This window comes from Hordeum vulgare, chromosome 4H (assembly GCF_904849725.1).
Source record: "Hordeum vulgare subsp. vulgare chromosome 4H, MorexV3_pseudomolecules_assembly, whole genome shotgun sequence".
Lineage (NCBI taxonomy): Eukaryota > Viridiplantae > Streptophyta > Magnoliopsida > Poales > Poaceae > Hordeum > Hordeum vulgare.
Window position 1 is genome coordinate 518,999,519 of NC_058521.1, and position 24,377 is coordinate 519,023,895.

Here is a 24,377-nt window from a genome sequence, read left to right on the forward strand (position 1 = left end):
ATTGTCTCTGACGAGACGGAAGGTACGTATGTTTGGTTGCTTCAGACGTTCTTGAGAGCTCACTGTCAGAAAAAGCCCAGATCCGTAATTACTGATGGAGACGCATCCATGATAAGGGCCATAAGGTCCGTCCTTTCGGACGCATGGCATCGACTTTGTTTGTGGCACATAGAGAAGAACATGCAGAAACACCTTCATCACAAATCTCTGAAGGAGTTCAGGTCTGTTCTTTACTATGCCACTACACATAGAGTCTTTGAGGAGAGATGGGCAGTGTTTTACTGCTAAATGGGAGTCCGATAAAACTAAGACATGGTTGCATAGGATGTACAGGAACAAGAGGTTGTGGGCAACATCATATCTGTGTGGTGGGTTCTTCCTTGGGATGCGGAGTAATCAGAGAAGCGAGAGTGTGAACTCGTGCCTCCATATGCATCTCGAGTCTGGTATGATCATTGTTGACATGGTTGTGCACTACGAGAACTGTATCGTTCGACTACGTGAAAACGAGGCGCATGATGACTGCACGGCCTTACAGACACTCCCAGTAGTAGTTCTTGATGAGTTTAAACACATTGAGAAAGCCGCTGCCCGTGAGTTCACTAAGACAAACTTTTACATGTTACAACAAGATATGAAGAAGGCGGGAGAACTTCAAATCGTTGAAAGAATAAGAGGAGCAGTCGGTCATAGATTTGTAGTGGCATGGAAGAATAACAACGATCTCTTATTCAAAGTGGACTACACACCTGATAACTCTGAAGAAACAGTGAAGTGCAGTTGTCAAAGCATGAGGCACAAAGGTCATCCTTGCAAACATATTCTTTACGCGCTGATGCAATTAGGCTTACCTGAAATACCTAAGTGTTTAGTACTGCAGAGATTCACCAAAAATGCTAGAGGTGGGCTGCCCGTCAAGCGCACTAGCGATCTGTTTGCATGGGGATGGGCTGGTACTAAGCAGAGAGCTAAGTACAGTGAGTTGACTATATTATCTGCAAAAGCACCTCATGTTGCATGTCATATATCATTTTTATTCGATAAAATGTGTTGGGGAACGTTGCATGGGAAACAAAAAATTTCCTATGCACACGAAGACCTATCATGGTGATGTCCATCTACAAGAGGAGATTAGATCTACGTACCCTTGTAGATCGCTAAGCGGGAAGCATTAAGAAACGTGGTTGATGTAGTGGTACAGCTTCGTGATTCATATCACCGTCGTCCCACGATCCGTCCCACGATCCGTTCCGATCTAGCGCCGAACAGACGGCACCTCCGCATTCAGCACACGTACAGCTCGATGACGATCTCGGCCTTCTTGATCCAGCAACTAAGACGGAGAAGTAGATGAGTTCTCCGGCAGCGTGACAGCGCTCCGGTGGTGGTTATGATCTACTCCTGCAGGGCTCCGCCCGAGCTCCGCAGAAATCCGATCTAGAGGTAAAACTATGTGGAATAGGCTTGAGTTGCACGTGGCAAAATTGTGTCTCAAAAAGCCCTAAACCACCAATATATATAGGAGCAGGGGAGGGGCTAGCCTTGGGGCACAAGGGCCCCAAGGGTGTGCCGGCCGAAGGGTGGAGGAGGACTCCTCCTCCAATTCGGTTTGGGAAGGAGGAGTCCTCCTCTTCCTTCCCACCTCCCTCTTTCCTTTTTTTCTTCTTTCCTTTGGTATTTTTGCTTGTGGCACCATAGCCCTCTTGGGATGACTCCACCAGCCCACTAAGGACTTGGTGCGCCACCCTAAGGCCATGGGCTCACTCCCGGGTGGGTGGGGCCCTCCCGGTAAACACCCGGAACCCATTCATCACTCCCGGTACACTGCCGGAAATGTCCGAAACTTTCCGGTGACCAAATGAAACCATCCTATACCACACATATAACTCAACTATACTAAAACATCACCGAACCTTAAGTGTGCACACCCTGTGGGTTCGAGAACTATGTAGACATGACCCGAGACACTCCTCGGTCAATATCCAATAGCGGGACCTGGATGCCCATATAGGATCCTACATATTCTCCGAAGATCTTATCGGTTGAACCTTTGTGTCAAGGATTCATATAATCCTGTATGTCATTCCCTTTGTCCTTCGGTATGTTACTTGCCCGAGATTCGATCGTCGGTATCCGCATACCTATTTTAATCTCGTTACCAGCAAGTCTCTTTACTCGTTCCGTAATAGAAGATCCCGTGACTTACACTTAGTCACATTGCTTGCAAGGTTTGTGTGTGATGTTGTATTACCGAGTGGGCCCCGAGATACCTCTCAGTCACACGGAGTGACAAATCCCAGTCTTGATCCATACTAACTCAACGGACACCTTCAGAGATACCTGTAGCCCACCTTTATAGTCTCCCAGTTACGTTGTGATGTTTGATACACACAAGGTATTCCTCCGGTGCCAGTGAGTTATATGATCTCATGGTCATAGGAATAAATACTTGACACGCAGAAAACAATAGCAATAAAATGCACGATCAATATGCTACGTTCATAGTTTGGGTCTAGTCCATCACATGATTCTTCTAATGATGTGATCCAGTTATCAAGTGACAACACTTGCACATAGTCAGAAAACCTTGACTATCCTTGATCAACTGGCTAGACAACTAGAGGCTTGCTAGGGACATTGTTTTGTCTATGTATCCACACATGTATCTATGTTTTCATTCAATACAATTATAGCATGGATAAACGATTATCTTGAAACAGGAAATATAATAATAACTATTTTATCATTGCCTCTAGGGTGTATTTCCAACAATATGAAGGTTTGTGTGTAGGATATAATATCGAATACAGACACTAAGGAAAGTGATTATGTGAGTCGGCATAAAGTTACGAAGGATGATGCATTTCAGCCAAATCGCGACCATGTGTTGGTTCGTGATCTAGTTAAAGTTTCAACTAAAGGGGCACCCAAATAAGATAGTAAAGGCCATGTTAAGGACGATCCTCAGCTAACTAAAAATGGTAGACCAATAGCTTTTGACGAAAAGAAGCAATGCCTATGCGGCTTATGCCGAACAAAAGGTCACTTTGAAAACAATTTTCCTACAAATCAGAAGTATGTGTTTTCGTTTGGTCAATTTACTTATTTTCTACATTCTCGTGTCTATGAAATTTACACAAATGCTCATATCTTTGTATGCAGGAACATGGGAGGATGAGACAATTACAAACTAGTTCGTTGTGATAAAGCATCATCACTGTAAGCTTGTTTGTTTTAATGTGAGACGACGACAATATGCTGATGATGCATTATGGATGATACTTTTTATGTGTTTCGCATTGTTCAAACGTTGATGAATATGCTGATAATGAATTATGGATGATATTTTTGATGTGTTATTACCCAAACGTTGATGATGATGTTATTTTCTTACTATTAAGAGTATTGTGATGTAGCCGCTGCCGGCGATCAGCGATGTTCTTTGATCTTTTGTAAAATAGATAAGTAAAAATGCCCATCGAATCACGACAGGCTGGGGCGTACATGTTAAAATATTATGCGGAATCACGTCAGGCTGGGGTGTACACGCGGTGCACAGCGGCGGATATCTTTATATAACTTTTCTTACATGTTCTGATGGCGTTGGCGTACTTAACGCGGTCATCAGCGCCCTCGCTCGGGGAGGTGGTACTAAAGTAGCGGCTTCCTGCGCACGTTGTGGAGTGCCGCTCGAGCGGAAATGTCCGGCCCAGCAACTCCCGTAGCATGAAATCTGGGCCGACCCAGCAACGCCCGTGCCATGCCGGTCCAGCAGGTTGGGCGCCCCGATCGCGGTGACCGCGGCGGTCACCGGCGTACGAACTTTATTGTAATTATTATTCCCGCGTTGCTTTGTTGGATGAGATAACACCGATATAAATAGGTTTTATCTGTTTATAGTGTTAATTCTATCATAGTGCTGGTCCTACCTCACTATGATGTAGGGGATGTGTTGTGATTTACAAAACATCACCTACGTTAGTGTAGTACGGTAGATCCATCCACTTTGAAAGAATTTTTTCGATATTCTTCAAACGCGTTGAATTTTTTATGTTGCATACTTTCAGCATTACAAGCATGTATGTCAAATTTAGGCTCAATGAGACATCTTTTGTTTTTTTTATGAATTTACAAAGACAAAATATTAAAATACTAACCGAACGTGATGAACCGTGTATTAGTTGTCAGATTTTGTTTAAATTGCTTGTGAGAGCCTAGGGTAGGCATATGAACACTACTAGGAAAAGGCTTGCTAATGGCGCACCTATTTTTGCTACTAATGGCACACTATAGGTGCGCCACTAGCATCACGCCATTAGATTTTTTTACTAATGGCGCACCACAAGTGCGCCATTGGTATCTGGTATACTAATGGCGCACCAGGTAGTGCGCCATTAGTATTGCTCACGGTGCGCCATTAGTATGCCTCCCAGGTGCGTCATTAGTATGCCTCTCAGGTGCGCCATTAGTATGCCTCCCAGGTGCGCCATTAGTATTCCTTTCAGGTGCGCCATTAGTATGCCTCCCAGGTGCGCCATTAGTATGCCTCCCAGGTGCGCCATTAGTATAGCCCATGGTGCTCCATTAGTATCTGGTATTCTAGCATATATATGTTTTTTTTCAAAACCACAAATTCAACAACACATAACATATATATCAAATATATAATACATAATATGTGCCCAATAGTTTTACTGATCCACAACACATAACATATATGAAAAGTTGCATAACAAATTTCATGATCCATATATCAAAACTCCATAGCATCCATACATCCAAAATTCCATAGCATCCATATATACATATAGTTCCATAGCATGCATACATACATAGCTGCATAACAAATATAGTTCCATAGCATCCATTCATTATTCACATACAATTTTTTGAGCTACAATATTATTATTTTTGCATTAATATGTTACCATTATTATTTTAGATGAGAAAAAAGACAACTATGGCTCCAAAGGTTTGCTTTATGTCTTCACGCCACATAAGTAAACGAAGTAGAAGGGGCGCACGTTTAGGAGCTCCAGCGCGTGGTCCTTTTGAACTTCCCCTCGCAAAAGAAGTATGGATCAAAAGCGTTAGAGAAAGAAAACAGATGATTCAGAACTACAAATTTTGATACATATTGACTTCTAACATAACAACACCAGCAATGTTTGTTACAAAATTTAGGAGGTATCAAGATACTTAAATTGTCAACTAGTGACAACTACACACACACACACAAAGATATATACACATAAGCTCCAAAGAATACAGCTAAGATTTTCAAGAGGACATTCACATACAAGAATAAGCACATGATGTTTGGTTCCAAATTATAAATATAAGCTGCCGATGTTGCGCTGAATCCAAAGTAATCCCAGCTACATAGGTCACACGCTCGCTCTAATGAGATGCGATACGAAATGTTTAAGCCTGAAGGAAAGAAGCAATGGTATAGGCACAAACTTTCCAGTCATGGAGATGATACTACGATCATAGTGTTCACCCTTGATTGCAAACAAAATCTAACTAGTAAACGCACACAATCAGCAGCCCCTATATATAACTCCATAAAAGTATTAGAACAGATGCATCAGAACTGAATTACCTGTGAGCAACAGCAGGAATGAGCCTTCAGGCTGCGCGAGGAAGGAGACCGTCTTGGCAACCTTCTCCAAGCACTCCTGACTCTGCACCAGCAATGAATCGCCATTCCTCTCCACAATTCAGTCAAACCTGTAAACATAGTTTTTCATCAAGTTACTCGATCATAAGGCATGTGAGCAGGATGCGATGAATATCGCATGAACCACCAACAGTGTGAAACTGGAACTACGCAAAGAACATAAAGCAGAGTGAAAATGTTTAACAAAAGGAAAATGGGCACCTTTGTCACATCAGGGTCAATATATTTCTATCATCATAACCCTGCAAAGAATAATGTGCATCACACAAGAACCACCATAGTTAAAACATCAAGACAAACCAGATATGGTGTCTACTTTATGCTACAACATTATCATCAGTATTACAACAACATATGGATACTCACTGTTGGATGAGACCATATACAGTACCACTACAAAATAAATAGGCCACCACATGCCGCGGTGCACCATCATACTTGATCCGACCTCGATGTTCATGAGCATGCCGTCCTCCCACTCCGCGGTGGGCAGCTCAAAGCTGAACCAAACCGGCCAGGTCACAACGGTTAAGTGACACTGGACCAGACCGTCGACGAGTGGGAGGAGCCTAAGGCGAACCGCACCTCATGCACTTCTGCACCTCACATATTAGAAGTTTGCATATTAGAAAAGGAAGGAGGATATTAAGCTACCATCTAAAAAACACTAGATCAATTGCAGATTAAAAAATTGATAGCAGCCCATATTAATTTACATGAAACATGTCATATGATTGCATACTAGAAATGACATCAAGATTTTATTAAATAGTCTATCTGTTAAAATGTTTTAATCTGGATTGTTATTTAATATAGCTTGTTGTTGAACCGTATTTGTTAAAAATACCAAGTTAACTCGGCATCCTTTACACTTAGAATAAGTAGCACTAATCTAAAAGATTATGTTCATTATCTGCACAGGTTTATGTTACTTCATGTGCAGATCCTAAAAGTTTCCTAATAACTAAACATAGCCAAATAGTATAAAAGTTACATTGTAGTAAAACTCATAAAACAATAATCTACACAGGGAAATTCCTTTTTGAGAGATGCATGGATTGAAAACTCGATGATGTAACTAAGGATCTGCAAAGAGAAAATAAAATATTGGTATGCAGAAGTATGTCCTTGTGAATTCATTGCACAAACTGGATACGGTCTGGGCACCACTTTCCGTAAGTTATGTCCACGCTCCTATGAGGCTCGACCATCACGACTAGAGGTTCCTGCAGATAGAAAGAAAGAGCGTGAGGGAGAGAAACCGAGGGGGGGGGGATCCGGCGCCCCCGTGGATTGGTCAACCCTGCGCGCCTCCGCCGTACTGGATTTGGGAGGGAGGGATCTGGCGACACAGATGCTAGATACGACGCCCCCATGGATTGGTCAACCCCGCGCGCCTCTGCCGTACTGGATTTGGGAGGGAGAGAACATGAGTTGAGGATGTGAGGGAGGGTTGTGAGGAGGAGGAGATGGAGTGGACAGACGCACCTGAGTCACCGGGGCCAATCCTACCAAAACCCTAGTAACAAGAGACGGTCGCGGATAGCATTGGAGGACACGCGTGCTGGATCTCCCATGATAGGAGGGAGTAGCAGAGTGAGGGGATCCATGTGGTGTGCGTGGCACCATCGATTCCGGCCGGTAGGTCGCGTGGATCGAGCGTCGTTAATGGTGGCGGCGATGAGAAGAGTTGTTCGGGAGAGAGATGTCGAGTTGTGGATGAGGGAGGAGGAGTGCGGGGTTGTGGGTTGGGTGAGAGGGTCAGGGGGATGAGGGCGGTCGTTGGATCCGGTAGGATCCGACGGTGTTAATCCGTGATCCACCTAACATGTTTATGGACCAATTAAAATACAGTACATGCATATAATGTTATAAGCATCTAAAATACTCGTAATGGACTAAAAATAAAGTGTTAAATCACGTCAACTTTTTTATAACCTAGGAAATTCAAAACAAATCCAAAAAACTTCTCATTGTGTCACCAAATGTGACCTAGTTTTCACGAAGAATAACGAACTTGGAATAAGACGAATATCTTTTCAAAAGGGTTATGAGAAATGGGTTTTAAAAAAGAAAAAAAAATCATTTTTGTCTTGTTGGAGTGCCAAAAATAACCTGACGTCGTTGGGCTCGGATCTATGGGCAGCTCGATCGAAGGAGAGGATAGGAGGGACGGATGCGTCCGCGTGCTCGGATCGATGGGCGGCTTGGGCGGCGGGATTGAAGGAGGGGAAAGGAGGAAGGGGTGGTGGTGCGAGAGAGGGAAGCGGCTAGGGTTTTGACTGGTTTCTGTATAACTCAAGTGAACTAGCAGCAAGGGAACACAAATTTTCACCTCATCATCTTCCACCTCCTGCCAATCCTCATCGTCCCGTCCTTCATCCTGCAAAATGGCAGAGCATTACTTGTAAAAAGTTCTTTCCAGTTCCAGCACAAATGGGGTGCCCGAGATCCTACAGCCAAGAACTCTAAATCCCCACCAGTTGGGCACAAGAAACATGCCTAGAACGGCATAAAGAACACCCAGACGTGCCAAATCTCACAAGACGAGCGAGATTTTGGAGAAAAGATCTCCGAGCAATCATCACCCAAGGTATTGGGAACTCACCATATCCTTCTCGGCGGGACGCGGCGAAGGTCCTGGCGGCTGAGGCGGGGGCGCCGAGGTGGGAGGCGCCGAAGCGTCGAGAGATGGCTACAAGTAATGGAGCGGAGGGTGCGGTCGATGTTCTCGTCGGCGGTGCGGACGACGTGGGTGTGGAGCTGGATGGGGCGCATGGCAGCGTCGAGCGCGTAGAGGCGACTGTCGAATGGATTCCCGCAGCAGCGCTCCTCCTCCGTGACCCTCTATCCCGCTGCCCGAGGGCGGATGCTCCTCCTCCTCCTTGAGATCTTGGGCTGGAGAGGCGGGGCGGATCTGGGGGACGGGATCCGGGGCTGCGCGCAGGCACAACAGAGCGGGGGGGGGGGGGGTCTGGGGGATGGGATCCGGGGCGGATCCGGGGGACGGGATCCGGGGCAGGCACTGCCGGGTAGCAATGGCGCACCCCGGAGCGGTGCGCCATTAGATTTTTTTGATAGCAATGGCGCATCCCCATGCAACGCGCCATTAGTAAATACTTTTTTATATAGCAATGGCGCATTTCACAGAGGTGCGCCATTAGTAATCTTTTTTTTGGATAGCAATGGCGCACCCCAAAGAGGTGCGCCATTAGTTGGATAGCAATGGCGCTCGGGGGGGAGGGAGGGGGTGGGTGGTGCGCTCTGCCGATTCTGAACCGAGCGAGGAGACAGGGGAGGGTGCGGGGGGTCGTCGACGGCGGTGGAGCGGGGGAGGGTGGGGGGGTCGTCGGCGGCGGTGGAGCAGGGGAGGGTGCGGGAGGTCGTCGGCGGCGGTGGAGCGGGGGAGGGTGCGGGGGGTCAGCGGCGGCAGTGGAGCGGGGGAGGGTGCGGGGGGTCGTCGGGGGCGGTGGAGCGGGCCGGGGAGGGTGCGGGGGGTCGGCGGCGGCGGTGGAGCGGGGGACGGTCTGGTGGGTGCTCGGCGGCGGTGGAGCGGGGGAGGGTGCGGGGGGTCGTCGGCGGCGGTGGAGCGGGGGGTACTCGGCGGCGGTGGAGCGGGGAAGGGTGCGGGGGGTGCTCGGCGACGAGGGTGGTGGTGCGCCATTAGTAGTTTTGCAAAACAAAAAAAATTATAGTAGTGGCGCACCACCTACATATGCGCCATTAGTAACCCTGGTTACTAATGGCGCACCTCCTCTCATGCGCCATTAGTAGTTGTGCAAAAAAAAAATAGTACTGGCGCACCACCAACAGATGCGCCATTAGTAACACTGGTTACTAATGGCGCACTAGCTGTGGTGCGCCATTAGTAGTTTTGCAAAAATATATATATATATATATAATAATAGTAGTGGCGCACTAGTAACTGATGCGCCATTAGTAAGCAGGTTACAAATGGCGCACCAGCTTCTGGTGCGCCATTAGTAGTTTTGCAAAAATATATATATATATAATAATGGCGCACCGAGAGTGTGGTGCGCCATTAGTATCCACCACACTAATGGTCCACCTCACATGGTGCGCCATTACTATATAGTAGTGACGCACTGTTTGTGTGGTGCGCCATTAGTATCTATATCATCTATAGCCCTTTTCCTAGTAGTGGAACCCGCAGTACAAGTTTGATACTATTTTAAAGACGGTAAAAAAAAAGACAGTTGTTCATCACATGCCGTTTTGGTAGGAACGAAAGGCCTCTCTTGAAGGAGTATTTTTTTGACATCCTTCAAACGGGTTGTATTTTTTATGTTGCATACTTTTAGCATTAGAAGCATGCATGTCAAATTTGGGCTCAATCAGAAATCTTTTGAATTTTTACAAATATACGAAGATAAATTATAAAAATAATAACAGAACGTGATGCACCTCGTATTAGTTGTCGGATTTCGTTTAAATTGCTTGTGAGATCCTAGGGTACGCATATGAACCCACACACCAAGTTTGATACTATTCTGAAGAGGGTAAAAAAAGACACTTCTTCACCACATGTCGTTGTGGTAGGAATGAAGGACTTGTCTTGAAGGAGGATTTTTTCGACATCCTTCAAACGTGTTTAATTTTTTTTATGTTGCATACTATTAGCATGAGAAGCATGCATGTCAAATTTGGGCTCAATCTGACATCTTTTGAATTTTTATGACTTTACAAAGATAAATTATAATAATACTAACCAAACATGATGCACCGTATATTAGTTGTCGGATTTCGTTTAAATTGCGTGTGAGATCCTAGGGTAGGCATATGAACCCACTGACCAAGTTTGATACTATTTTAAAGACGGTAAAAAAAAGACACTTGTTCAACACACGTCGTTCTAGTAGGAACGAAGGGCCTGTCTTGAAGGAGGATTTTTTCGACATCCTTCAAACCGGTTGAATTTTTTTATGTTGCAAACTATTAGCATTAGAAGCATGTATGTCAAATTTGGATTCAATCAGACATATTTCAAATTTTTTTATGAACTTACGAAGATAAATTATTAAAATACTAATAAAATTAGAGTAACCCGATTAAAGCCGCCCTAGGTCGTCGTACTGGGCCGGGCCATCATGTGCGCGGCGACCACATAGCCACCGCATCATGCACAGCCAGTAGCCCTAACCACCGTACACAGCGAAGGATTTTTAATTAGTACCACGTTGTTTTTCTTAACCATTCACCACCGATTTAAATTGATTTATCCGTCCACAACATTATGTCTTTAATAGTGGCGGTTTTATTGTGGTGTGCTTATATACATTAGAGCAACTCTAACAGACCCCGTATCCCGCCGGACCGTAAAACGCGTTTGCAGTTCGCGCAAAATAGCTTCTGCGGGCTGGCCCGGGCTGGCACAGATGCAGACGCCCAAATGGATCCGTAAAAGAGTATATTCGCGGAATATACTTTTTACGGGTCGGCTTTGCGGGGTATGATCTTTGCGCCGCTGCATCCCGCATATCATCAGCCCGCAAATATCAAATACAACATAATTCAACAATCAAGAACAAACTGAATTATTCGAATCAAACATAATACAATGATCATCCGCATAACTGTAGCAAACTTAAATAGTGCAATACAAAACTTGTCATGAATACAAATAGAAATGAATACAAAAATAAATCAATGTCCAGCCCTTTGCCAATGGTGCTCAACGAGATCTTCCTGAAGTTGAAAGTGGGTGTCTGCATTTTCAATCTCCTTGTATGTCCGAAGAAAAGCTCTAATGTGGTTTGGGTCTCTAACTGGTTTGACACGGCTACCCACATTGTCGGAAAAGAATTCTAAGTTCAAGTCTCTCTCATCTTTAAGAATCATATTGTGCAGGATAACACAACATGTCATGATGTTCTTCAAGGTTTTCTTATCCCAAAAATGAGCAGGACCACGGACAATGGCAAACCTAGATTGCAAAACCCCGAATGCTCTTTCAATGTCTTTGCGGGCTGCCTCTTGCACCCTTGCAAATTCACATTGTTCTTTTATTTTGGGTTCTTTGATGCTCTTGACAAATGTGCACCAAGGAGGGTATATACCATCTACAAGATAGTACCCCTTTGTGTATTCATGCCCATTGATAGTGTAGTTGCAAGCAGGAGCATCATCACTAGCAAGCCTAGCAAACAAACGAGACCGTTGCAACACATTGATATCATTGAGAGTGCCCGGCATACCAAAAAAGCAATGCAAAATCCATAAATCCTCGGATGCTACGACATCTAGCACAATTGTTGCATCATGAGACTTGCCACAATACATTCCTTGCAAAGCCTTGGGGCAATTTCTCCAATTCCAATGCATACAATCAATGCTACCTAGCATGCCAGGCCAACCTCTCCTCTCATTAGATGACATCAATTTCTTTGTGTTATCTTCATTGGGTGCCCGAAGATACTCAGGACCGAAGACACGGACGATCACTTTCGCAAATCTACGCACAAACTCAATTGTGCTATCTTCACCAATGCGAAGATACTCATCGGCATAGTCAGCCGGAACGCCATATGCAATCATCCGCATAGCTGCGGAGATTTTTTTGATATGCACTAAATCCTTTTAAGCCCGCGACATTCCTTCTTTGAGTAAAATACCAGCAATTTGCCTCGCAAGCTTGAACAAGTTTCACAAAGAGGGATCAGCGCATTGTGTACATTCTCCGGAAGAGGTGCGGAGGATATGTAGGATTCCCCGTGAAATAGTCTTGCATCAACATCTCGTTCCCAAGATGGCGATTCCGAGGAATGCACAAACGCCCGACAGTCGATCCTCGCCTCCTCTTCCGGTGCTCGTCTTCATGCTCCTTCACGGCAAGCGCCATGACTAATGTTTGCTGCTGAAAGTTCGCAAGCATGGTCTCAACATCCGAGTCGTCCGAATCGGACGAATCAGATAGTAAGAATTTCTCGCACGGGGTCAACTCCATCTACACGCACACCGATGCATCAATATACTACACACCTCGCAAAAATCACAAAAAAGGGGCTAACCGGTGGCGGGTGATCCCGGGCGGCGACGGCGACGGGGCGCGGCTCTTCTCGCCGGATCCGGAAGGGCGGTGCAGCGGCTCGGCGCGGGAGGGTGTGGGGCGGCCCCGGGGCGCGATTCCGCCTACAGATATGCCGGAATCGCGGGCGGAGGGCGGACAGAAGCAAAGGCGGGCGGCGACGGAAGGAAGGGAAAAGAGCGCGGGCTGAAATGTCCCTCCCGCCAACTGCTTCTCTTTGATGCAGGGTACCGCAACCGCGAGGGGGAAACCCGCGTTTTCCCGGGTTGGGGTCGGGAATTTGCCGCGCCCCCAAAAATTTTTGCGGGCAGGGACGGGATGCGGGGTCTGGTCGGGCTGGCTTTCTGGCCCGTACCCACATTTTGACGGTTATATTGCAGGTCGGGGACGGATGCGGGGTCTGCTAGAGTTGCTCTCAGTACTTTAGGATAGATCCATCCAGTATTAAAAATAGTTATATGTATTTTTTATATTTTATTAAACACGTAGGTTCGTACATGAAGTACGTGCGTACAATTATGAATTTTCAACTTTTGAGAGGAGGTGGACATGGTTACGGGAGCACCCCACGTGAAAATATGAACGAAATCTGACACCGACCGCACGTTGTGTGACGTCCGGATACTATTTCGGCCATTTTCCACGATAAAACCCTAGAAAATTGATCTAACGTCAGACATATTTCAAACTTGGTACCTATGCTTAACACGGAAGCTGCTACTTGCACAAACAAAATAGGACCGTTTTGTGAAGTTTGAAAACGAATCTATGCACAAGGCCACACCTATCGATGTGTATGTAACACGTAAGTTTGTACATGAAGTACGTGTGTACACTCATGAAAATTTATCCAACTTTTGCGAGGAGGTGGACATGGTAACGGGAGCACCCTACGCGAAATATAAACGAAATCTCACACGGAACGCACGTTGCGTCACGTCCGGGAAGTATTCCGATCATTTTCGATGACAAAACTTTAGCAAATTCATCTCCCGTAACCATGTCCACCTCCCGTATTCCGATCATTAGACGTCATTCAAACTTGACACCGAGGCTTAGCACGGATGCTCTACTTGGACAAAACAATTGGGACCATTTTGTGAAATTTAAAAATGAATCTATGCACAAGGAGACCTATTGATGTGTATGTAACACGTAAGTTTGTACATGAAGTACGTGCGTACAATCATAAAATTTATCCAATTTTGCGAGGAGGTGGGCATGGTCACGGTCACGGGAGCATCCCATGCGAAATATGAACGAAATCTGACACCGAACACAGACTGCATCACGTCCGGATAGTATTTCAGTCATTTTCGACGATAAAACCCTAGAAAATTCATCGAACGTCACAAGTCTTTCAAACTTAGCACCGATGCTTAACACGAATGCTGCTACTTGCAAAAAAAATTGCGACTGTTTTATGAAGTTTGAAAATGAATCAATGCACAAAGAGATCTATTGTTGTGTATGTAACACGTAAGTTTGTACATGAGGTACCTGTGTACAATAATAAAATTTACCCAACTTTTACAATGAGGTGGGCGTGGTCACGGGAGCACCCAACGCGAAATATGAACGAAATCCGACACCGAATGCATGTTGCATCACATCCGGACAGTATTTCGACCATTTTCAATGATAAAACCCTAGAAAATTCATCGAATCTCAGACGTCTTTCATACTTGGCACCGATGCTTAACACGGATGTTGCTACTTGTAGTAAAAAATTGAGACCGTTTCATGAACTTTGAAAACGAATCTATGCACATGCAAACCTATCGATGTGCATGTAACATGTAAGTTTGTACATAGAGCACGTGTTTACAATCATGAAATTAGCCAACTTTTACAAGGAGGTGGGCATGGCCACCGGAGCACCCCACGCGAAATATGAACGAAATTCGACACCGAACGCACGTTGTGTCACGTCCGGGCAGTATTTCGGCCATTTTCGACGATAAAATCCTAAAAAAGTCATCGACCGTCACACATCTTTCAAACTTGGCACTCATACTTAACACATATGCTGCTACTCGCACAAAAATATTGGGACCGTTTCGTGAAGTTTGAAAATGAATCTATGCACAAGGAGACCTATGGATGTGTATGTAACACGTAAGTTTGTACATGTAGTACGTGCGTACAATCATGAAATTTACCCAACTTCTGCGAGGAGGTGGGCATGGTCATGGGAGCACTCCACACGAAATATGAATGAAATCCGACACCGAACGCACGTTGCGTCACGTTCGGGCAGTATTTCGGAATTTTCGAATATAAAACCCTAGAAAATTCATCGAACGTGAGACAGATCGCCCAAACCCGCCATGCATGTCGGCCTATGTGGGCGTAGTGGGGCGACAAGCAGAAACCCTACGCCCGTAACACACGAGCATTGCGCCGCCACGTGATCGCCCATCATCGCCCGCACCCCCCGTGATCGCCCCTGCGCCGCCACGTGATCGCCCTGCGCCACCACCAACCCGTGACCCCCCTATGCCGCGCCACTCATCGTACACACACGACCAAACACGCGTGGAGTCTCCACCGCCGTCGAGCCCACAATAGGCTCCCGCCCGCCCCGCGAGGAGTCTCCATCGCCGTTCCCATCGGCGGCCCGTCGCCCACGCCTGGTCGGTCATCGTCAATGAATTCAGGTAATTTATTTATGTTTTCTTGAAAATTACTATTTGTAGTAATTATAAAAAAATAATTAATATAGGTTTAGCAAAAAATAATGCAGTATGGACATCAACGGTGTGATCGCATGTTCAATATAGAAGTGGCTTAGCCTCGTCGAGAAGCTTACAACTGGACAGCATTTTACGTTTTATGCAACGAATTTACAAGAAATGTTGCTTCTACCGTCCATCAAAATGAGAGATTTTCTGTTGCATTTTATGATAAAAGGTTATAATCCAAACAATGAGAAATTTGTAATATAAGAACCATTAGGCAGTAAAGGTCTTATTTCACTAAGGTCGGACGACGTGTTTGCTATATTTGGCTTCAAGAATGAAGGTGTTGATGTTTTTTATATTCTTAACATTGAAGGAAAGAATTCAATAAAAAATACACATTCAGTTTGCGGACAGAAAAATTGGTGACATAATGATTGATGATTTGGTTGAAAAAATTGTGAGGGGTAAATCCAGCGACGATGACTTCGTCCGTATGACGGTTCTAGTTTGTTAGGAACTGTAATTGCACCAATGTCTAATGTATATGTTCTAAAGGAATACTATGTGTTGGTGTAGGATGTAAAGCTAATCACTAAGTGTCTCCATGTTGCGAATATGTTTGAGGGAGGTTGGTAAAGTTTTGTAGAACGGGCGTGTTAGGCAATGGCCAACCCGAAACCTTGCGCTCCTTCAAGTATGATTTTTTATTCATGCATGCATTTTCATTAATATGTGCTACTTGTCATAATTCTTGAACTTACATAAATTATTTTATAGTACTTATATTGGGAGAAGGTGGAGTCAACCACGGGGCCCAAATATGACCCCTTATTACTGTTGAGTCCTTTGATGAAAAATTGGACAGAAAGCCGTGCTAAGTTAAGGGACAAGTACGACATCGCCAATGGACGTGTCCATTTAACAGTAGTACAAACTTTTATTTGAAATTCCATTATTATTGTGTATAGAATAGCTAATTTTTGTTTTTCATAATGCAGATCGAGGACAACATTATTGATGAATATAGAAGAACAAAGATTGCATGTCAGCATTCATGTAGTAATAAAAAACCAAGTAGCAGAAAATCAAGCATCATAGGAAAGAGGAAAGAGAACAGTACATCGGATGCTCCCGCGAGCCTGAAGCCTTTTATGAATCGGGTTATGAATGATATAAAGGAGATCCGCAAGGAAATTCTCCAGACTTTCGGAGTTATGCGCACAAGTGGCAATCCGATCAATTACATTTTCATATATTTTATTATGTTCGTCAAAAAGTATAAACTAACTTAATTTTTTATTATGTTGTAGAGTATGATAGAGGAACTGAATAAAACCGAAGTCCGCTACAAACCGGGTAACCTTGAAGAACAAGAAAAGAATATGTTTGGTGAGAAGAACATTTTTTTCGAAAAGAATTTCATTATGATGACTTGCACACGCGTGAAGGTCCAAAGGGTGTTGGCAACAATGATATTGTTTCTGAACGAGACACAATAGGGAACTTCAGTGCGTATAAAGGTGACAAAGAGGACCCTATAGAGTTACCGGAACATTCGGAACAGAAGGAGGTATCATCGTTACGAACGGATGATATCGCAGATGAGAAGGAATGGCTAGCAACACTAAACGATCAAGATAAGTCTCACGTCATGTCACATGATTGTAGCTCTATTGAAGAGAGAACGAAGCAGATTCTTGGGAAATGAACACGAATCCCTTCAAAGTACGTTGAGTCTCCTTTCATTGCAGCGCCTAAGCGTGAGAAACATGCCGTTAAAACGAGTAAGTTTACATTCTTCTAATAAATTAATGTATTTAAAATGTTGCCTCACTAACGTACTTGACATTTGTTGCAGTGATGTTTGAGAAACAAAGCTATGCTGACATTTATTATGCAGATGGAGTGGTGACTGCGGCAGTACAGTATGTCCGGGCATATGAGAAGCCAAAAATGAATAAGAATCATGCAATATACAATGGTGGCATGAACGACGTACTCACTACCAACAGAGCTCGCATCATACTAATTCATGGATGGTTATCTGGTGATGTAAGTAACTCACGTCTCTATTATATGATTTTACAAAATACATACACATATAACACTAACATTATAATATTTTTGTAGATAATAGACGCATAAAGCGTCATACTTGTCCCAGAAAGTTGCCGCGGGTCGTGTCCTATTACCGACATACATGACTCATTTGCTTTTGACTCGACTAGATAAAGTCCGTCCAACGAAGTCCAACAACAATAGCGACTACGAAATCAATTTGAATGAACCACTTAATATATGCTTGACTGAGTATTTCAAAAAACCGAAGGTAAGGTTTTATTTATAATGACACATGAGTTTGTTTTAAATGCTTACTTACTGCAAACATACTTCGATGATCATCATGTTGGCTTATTTCACTCTTAACAAGAATGGCAACCCCTGGATTATAGTTGTCATGCATACTCGAAAGAAAGAGTTTCAAGTTCTTGATTCTTTGATGGGTGAGAAATGACTGAATCTACTAGAAAATTAGTAGAGTATCTGGTATGTTCCATTATTATTTGTGTATTTTTCATAGTCGGCATACACATTATTTTTCAAAGTTTTGTGAAACACATGCAGAGAGAACAACTAGCAGGAGATATAGAAGATGCAAATGAAAGTTTAATTATTATGTATCTGGATGTGTCGGCATGGCCTATTATTGCATACAACATTCCACAACAAGAAGATGGGTGAGTTTGAACTTAAATGTTATGTATGTTTTATCTTTGCGATGCTTTTTGATTTATGTCAAATGTGAATCAGGAATTCATGTGGCTTTTTCGTCCTCCGACGCTTTGAGCAGAGGAACGGTGAAAAATTCATAAGTAGAATTTCCCAGGTGAGTCTTTTTAATATGCAAAATTGTTTTTTTAATATATCAACATACATTACAAATATATATTTACTTTTCAGGAATCAATTAATGATGCGCGACAAGCCATGACAGCTGGAAATATTTTTTCGCTGAAGAATGTCCCATCGGAAGTGAAAACCCAAGTTTTTCGGCTATCAAGGAGGAAGAAAAAATAGCTTCTCCACAAAGATGCATTAGCTAGGCATGCCTCAGTTTTTGTCAAAACTTTTTATTTCTCATGGCGAACTCATTTTGTAATTTGAGAAGTGTGGTATTTTTCTAAATATGACATTATCACTAGTAGGAAATGGGTCTTCCGGCCGGAGCGAAAAACCACATTAGCCCCGGTTCAAACTAAAATCGGGACCAATGCCAGGCATTGGTCCCGGTTCAGTTTGCCAAGGCATTCGTCCCTGTTCAGTTCACCTCATTAGTCCCGGTTCGGGGCAAAAACCGGGACTAAAGATCCAGCGATTGCCACATGGCGTGCCGCGGAGCATTAGTCCCGGTTTGTGGCAAGAACCGGGACTAAAGGATAGGCTATTAGTCCCGATTTTAGATAAAAACCGGGACTAAAGTGTTGCATATATAAACCCTCACCCCTGCCCATCCTCTCCTCTTTTTTTGGCTGTTGAAGTGTGACCATGCCATGCTCTTGACACTCTAGTTCATGGACATGAGGTGTTCGATGAAATACCCGAGCCACACTACGTAAGCTTTCTCCTCTCCAAGCTCGACCTCCAAGCTTCACTTTCCTCAATATTTGTCTAGGTTTGGTTGTGCACCAACTGCACAAGTGTTTTAAAATGTTAGCTACTTCATCCTTTCATCTGTCACTGCTAGTTCAGCTCATCTCAAATGCTCAAATTAACTTCTTAGAGTCTGCACATATGTAGGGTGCCATCCTGTGACCGTCCTCACCGTTGCCGATCACCCGCGCCGATCTCGTCGCGAGCACCACCGTGGCCTCTTGTTCTTATCTTTTTTTTAAATAAAAAAATTCTTAATTGTATGATTTAGATACATACTTTTATAAATTACTTACTTTCATTATTTTCTGTTATTATATAGTGCGATGGTTTTGGTATCCGCCTTCGTCGGTCCTCGTCCTGTCTATGATTCAGATGTGGTATATATTATCTTTTATAACTATTTGTTTTATTTAGTGTTTATGACAATTATGACGACCAACGTGACATATATTTTTTTCATATAGGAGGTATGTGAACTGGAAATTCCAACCCACATAGAAATTCTTGTCGAGAAGTTAAATATGGTTGAAAAAGAAAAAAAAATACTTGAAGGAAAAATTGAAAAAAATTGAGGAGAAGAATATGGAACTAGAGTTGCATGTCGCCGATGTCATCGATGATCGCAAGATGAAGATCGATGCGATGCGGTTGAAGATGGATGCAATGCGCTTGAAGATGGATGAAATGCGCTTGAAGATTAGGAATATTAGAAAATACGACATTGATAAAGAGGCCTGGTATCATTATGTTGTTGGGTCAATTGTTACCTTAGTTGCGATTTTGATCGCATTTGTTGTTGCATTGAAATGTTTTACATGGTATTATGTTGTTTTTTTAGAGAACTTTATGTATTTATTTTTTGCAATAATAACATTTGATCACTAATGTGTTGTGGTTTTAATGTGATGATGAACTTGTATTAATTTGGTCATTTCTCTATTCATGATGTTCTGCAATGGTTTTTTGATATACTTAATTTCATAATAGAGATGAACCGCCAATGGATGTACGGTGACCGACGCACTTCGGAGTACATTACGAACCGGGACTAATGCCCGAGTCACACTAACGTTCACACAAAATGGTATCCTCGACCGAGGTTAGCAACCTTATCCTTTTCATCTGTAATTGATACAAAAATATTGCATGTGTCAATGTACGGTGGTCATTTCACTATTCAGGTATGATGCCAGATCGATGCATGTAAGCCATGGATGTACGGCGAACGACGCGGTTCCGGATTTATTGCAGGCCTGCATAAATTTATCGATGTGGCTGGGGCAAAAAAAGTGGATAATTTTATGCCTTGTCCATGTGTTGGCTGTCGAAACGTGAAGGAGTACTCTAGCTCGAAAACCATTCATATCCACTTGCTTCAGAGAGGTTTCATGCCCACATATTATTATTGGACCATGCACGGAGAAAGAGGGGTTACGATGAAAGACAATGAAGAAGAAGATGATGATGAAAAGTATCCTATGTTCATGAAGAATACGGTGATACTACAATGGAAGACAATGAAGAGGAAGGAGGTGAAGAACAACCGACATCAGATGATCCCGCTGATGGTCTTGGTCCGGTCATTTGTGATGCAAAGAGAGAATGCAATACAGAAAAGGAGAAGTTCAAGTTGGAGGCCATGCTAAAGGATCATAAGAAGTTGTTGTACCCAAATTGCGAAGATGGCAGCACAAAGCTCGGTACCACACTGGAACAGTTGAAATGCAAGGCAGAAACTGGTTTTTATGACAAGGGATTTGAGAAGTTACTGAAAATATTGAAGCCGAAGCTTCCAAAGGATAGCGAATTGCCCGAGACTACGTACGAAGCAAAGAAGGTTATTTGCCCTCTTGGATTAGATGTGTAGAAGATACATGCATGCATAAATGACTGCATCTTGTACCACGGTGAGAAGTACGAGAATATGGATAAAAGCCCGTTATGCACTGCATGTCGGTACAAGATCAGACAGGATGACCCTGGTGATGTGATGTCTACTACGCAACCTTCTCCTTGTAGACGTTGTTGGGCCTCCAAGTGCAGAGGTTTGTAGGACAGTAGCAATTTTCCCTCAAGTGGGTGACCTAAGGTTTATCAATCCGTGGGAGGCGTAGGATGAAGATGGTCTCTCTCAAGCAACCCTGCAACCAAATAACAAAGAGTCTCTTGTGTCCCCAACACAACCAATGCAATGGTAAGTTGTATAGGTCCACTAGTTTGGAGATGAGATGGTGATACAAGTGCAATATGGATGGTAGATATAGGTTTTTATAATCTGAAATTACAAAAACAGCAAGGTAACTAGTAACAAAAGTGAGCACGAACGGTATTGCAATGCGTGGAATCAATGCCTAGGGTTCATACTTTCACTAGTGGAAGTTCTCTCAACAATGATAACATAATTGGATCATATAACTAGCCCTCAACATGCAACAAAGAGTCACTCCAAAGTCACTAATAGCAGAGAACAAACGAAGAGATTATTATCGGGTACGAAACGACCACAAAGTTATTCCTTCTGATCGATCTATTCAAGAGTCCGTAGTAAAATAGCACGAAGCTATTCTTTCCGTTCAATCTTTCATAGAGTTTGTACTAGAATAACACCTTAAGAGATACTTATCAACCAAGACCCGAATGTCACCTAGATACTCCATTGTCACCTCAAGTATCCATGGGTATGATTATACGATATGCATCACACAATCTTAGAATCACCTATTCAACCAACACATAGAACTTCAAAGAGTGCCCCAAAGTTTCTACAAGAGAGTCAAAACGTGTGCCAACTCCTATGCATAGGTTCCCAATATCACGAACCCGCAAGTTGATCACAGGAGATAGACACATGCAAGACATACATCAAGTGTTCTCAAAGACTCAATCCGATAAGATAACTCCAAAGGGGAAACTCAATTCATTACAAGAAGGGAGAGGGGGGAGAACATCATAAGATCCAACTATAGTAGCAAAGCCCACGGTACATCGAGATCAAGACATCTCAAGAACACGAGAGAGAGATCAAACAAATAGCTACTGGTACATACCCTCAGCCCCGAGGGAGAACTACTCCCTCCTCGTCATGGAGATCGCCGGGATGATGAAGATGACCACCGGAGATGGATTCCCCCTCCGGCAGGGGGCTGGAACGGGCTCCAGATTGGTTTTTGGTGGCTATAGAGGCTTGCGGCGGCGGAACTCCCGATCTAGGTTTCTTTCTGGAGGTTTCTGGATTTATAGGACCAGATGACGGTGGAGTTGCGTCAAGTGGGCCCTTGAGGGCCCCACAAGCTTGGTTGGTGCGGCCTGGGGGGTGCCGACAGGGCTTGTGGCTTCCTCGGGACCCCTCTCCGGTATCTTTTTCTTCTGGTATTTTTGATATTTTCCATAAAAAATTATCACGAAAAAATTGTTCCGTTTGGACTCCGCCTTAAAAAGGGTCAAAAACATGGAGAGAACAGGAACTGGCACTTGGCACTAAATTAATAGGTTAGTCCCAAAAAAAGATATAAAAGGTATATAAAACATCCAAAGTTTGACAAGATAACAACATGAAACCATCAAAAATTATAGATACGTTGGAGACGTATCAAGCATCACCAAGCTTAACTCCTGCTCGTCCTCGAGTAGGGAAGTGATAAAGAATGAATTTTTGATGCTTTCATGCTACCTAGCATAGATGTCCTTTGTAACTCCTCTTATGTGACATGAATGTTCAGATCCGTTAGATTCAAAACAATAGTTTGCTATTGATGTGGAGACAATAATACTTCAAGCAAACTAGCAAGGTAATCATGAACTTTCAAAATAAAAAGGCCAAAAGAAAGTTATCCCTACAAAATCATATAGTCTGGCTATGCTCTATCATCCTTGCACAACGAATTTAAATCATGCAAAACCTCGGTATTGGCCAAGTAATTGTTTTCACACCTTTACTTTCTCAAACTTTTTCAACTCTCACGAAATACATGAGCGTGAGCCATGGTTATAGCACTATAGGTGGAATGGAGTGGTGGAGGTTGTGAGACAAAAAGGGAGAAGATGGTCACATTGACTAGGCATATTAAAAAGGCTATGGAGATTCGTCTTAATAGATATCAATGTGAATGAGTAGGGAATGCCATACAAAAGATGCACTAGAGCTATAAGTATGTGAAATCACTAAAGGAGAACTAGTGGGTGTGCATCCAACTTGCTTGCTCACGAAGACCTAGAGACATTTTGAGGAAGCCCATCATTGGAATATACAAGCCAAGTTATATAACAAAAATTCCCACTAGTTATATGGTGGTGACAAAATGATAGGCTCTCAATCATGAAGAGTATGGTCCTTATTATGAAGCACAATTGTGGAAAGGAGATAGTAGCATTGTCCCTTCTCTCTTTTTTTGGGCTCTTTGGCCTCTTTTTTTGTGGGCATCTTTGGCCTATTTTTTTTGTTTCCTCACATGGGACAATGCTCTAATAATGATGATCATCACAATTTTATTTACTCAAAGCTCAAAGCTTAGAACAATGATGACTCTATATGAAATGCCTTCGGTAGTGTACCGTAACAATGATCTAGCATGGCATAGACATCAATGGAAACATCATGCTAGCTATCTTATGATCATGCAATGGAAATGTAGAAGTGGTGGCACATGTCATGGTGGTAGTTGCATGGCAATATATCTCGGAATGGCTTTGAAAATGCCATAGTAGGTAGGTATGGTGGTTGTTTTGAGGGAGGCTATATGGTAGGTTTATGTACCAGCGAAAGTTGCACGGTACTAAAGAAGATAGTGATGGTGGAAGGTGAAAGTGCATCTAAATCATGGACTCAACATTAGTCAAGAAGAACTCATATACTTGTTGCAATAGTTTTATTAGTAATCGAAACAAAGTATTCAACGCATACTCCTAGGGGAAGGGTTGGTAGGTATAAACCATCGCGCGATCCCGACCGCTACACAAAGGATGACAATCAATAAACTAATCATGCTCAAACTTCATCACATAGCGGTTCACCATATGTGCATGCTACGAGAATCACTAACTTCAACACAAGTATCTCTAGATTCACAACACCATACTAACATAACTTAAATATTACCACAACCACATCTCAAAACTAATTGAGAGGAATCAAGCTTCTCTTTCTACTCAATGCCCAAGAAGATGGAAGTTTTTGTAACCCTTTGGATAACTACCACTTTTGGGACTACTTTCATAGCATAAGCCAACTACTAAGACACACACCATTGTGCTCTAAAAGATATAAGTGAAGCACATAGAGCAAAATCAACTAGCTCTAAAGATACAAGTGAAA

At 43.3% G+C, this 24,377-nt stretch overlaps 1 long non-coding RNA gene across 1 annotated transcript; it reads right to left on the minus strand.

Annotated features, from left to right (window-relative positions):
- Positions 1–5,410: 5,410 nt before the first annotated feature.
- LOC123446751 lies at positions 5,411–6,440 on the minus strand. Its single transcript, XR_006631437.1, has 3 exons — positions 6,075–6,440; positions 5,885–5,925; positions 5,411–5,687 (listed from the first exon to the last, which is right to left on the minus strand). It is a non-coding gene; the product is annotated as an uncharacterized LOC123446751 (long non-coding RNA).
- Between the last annotated feature and the right edge of the window lie 17,937 nt (positions 6,441–24,377).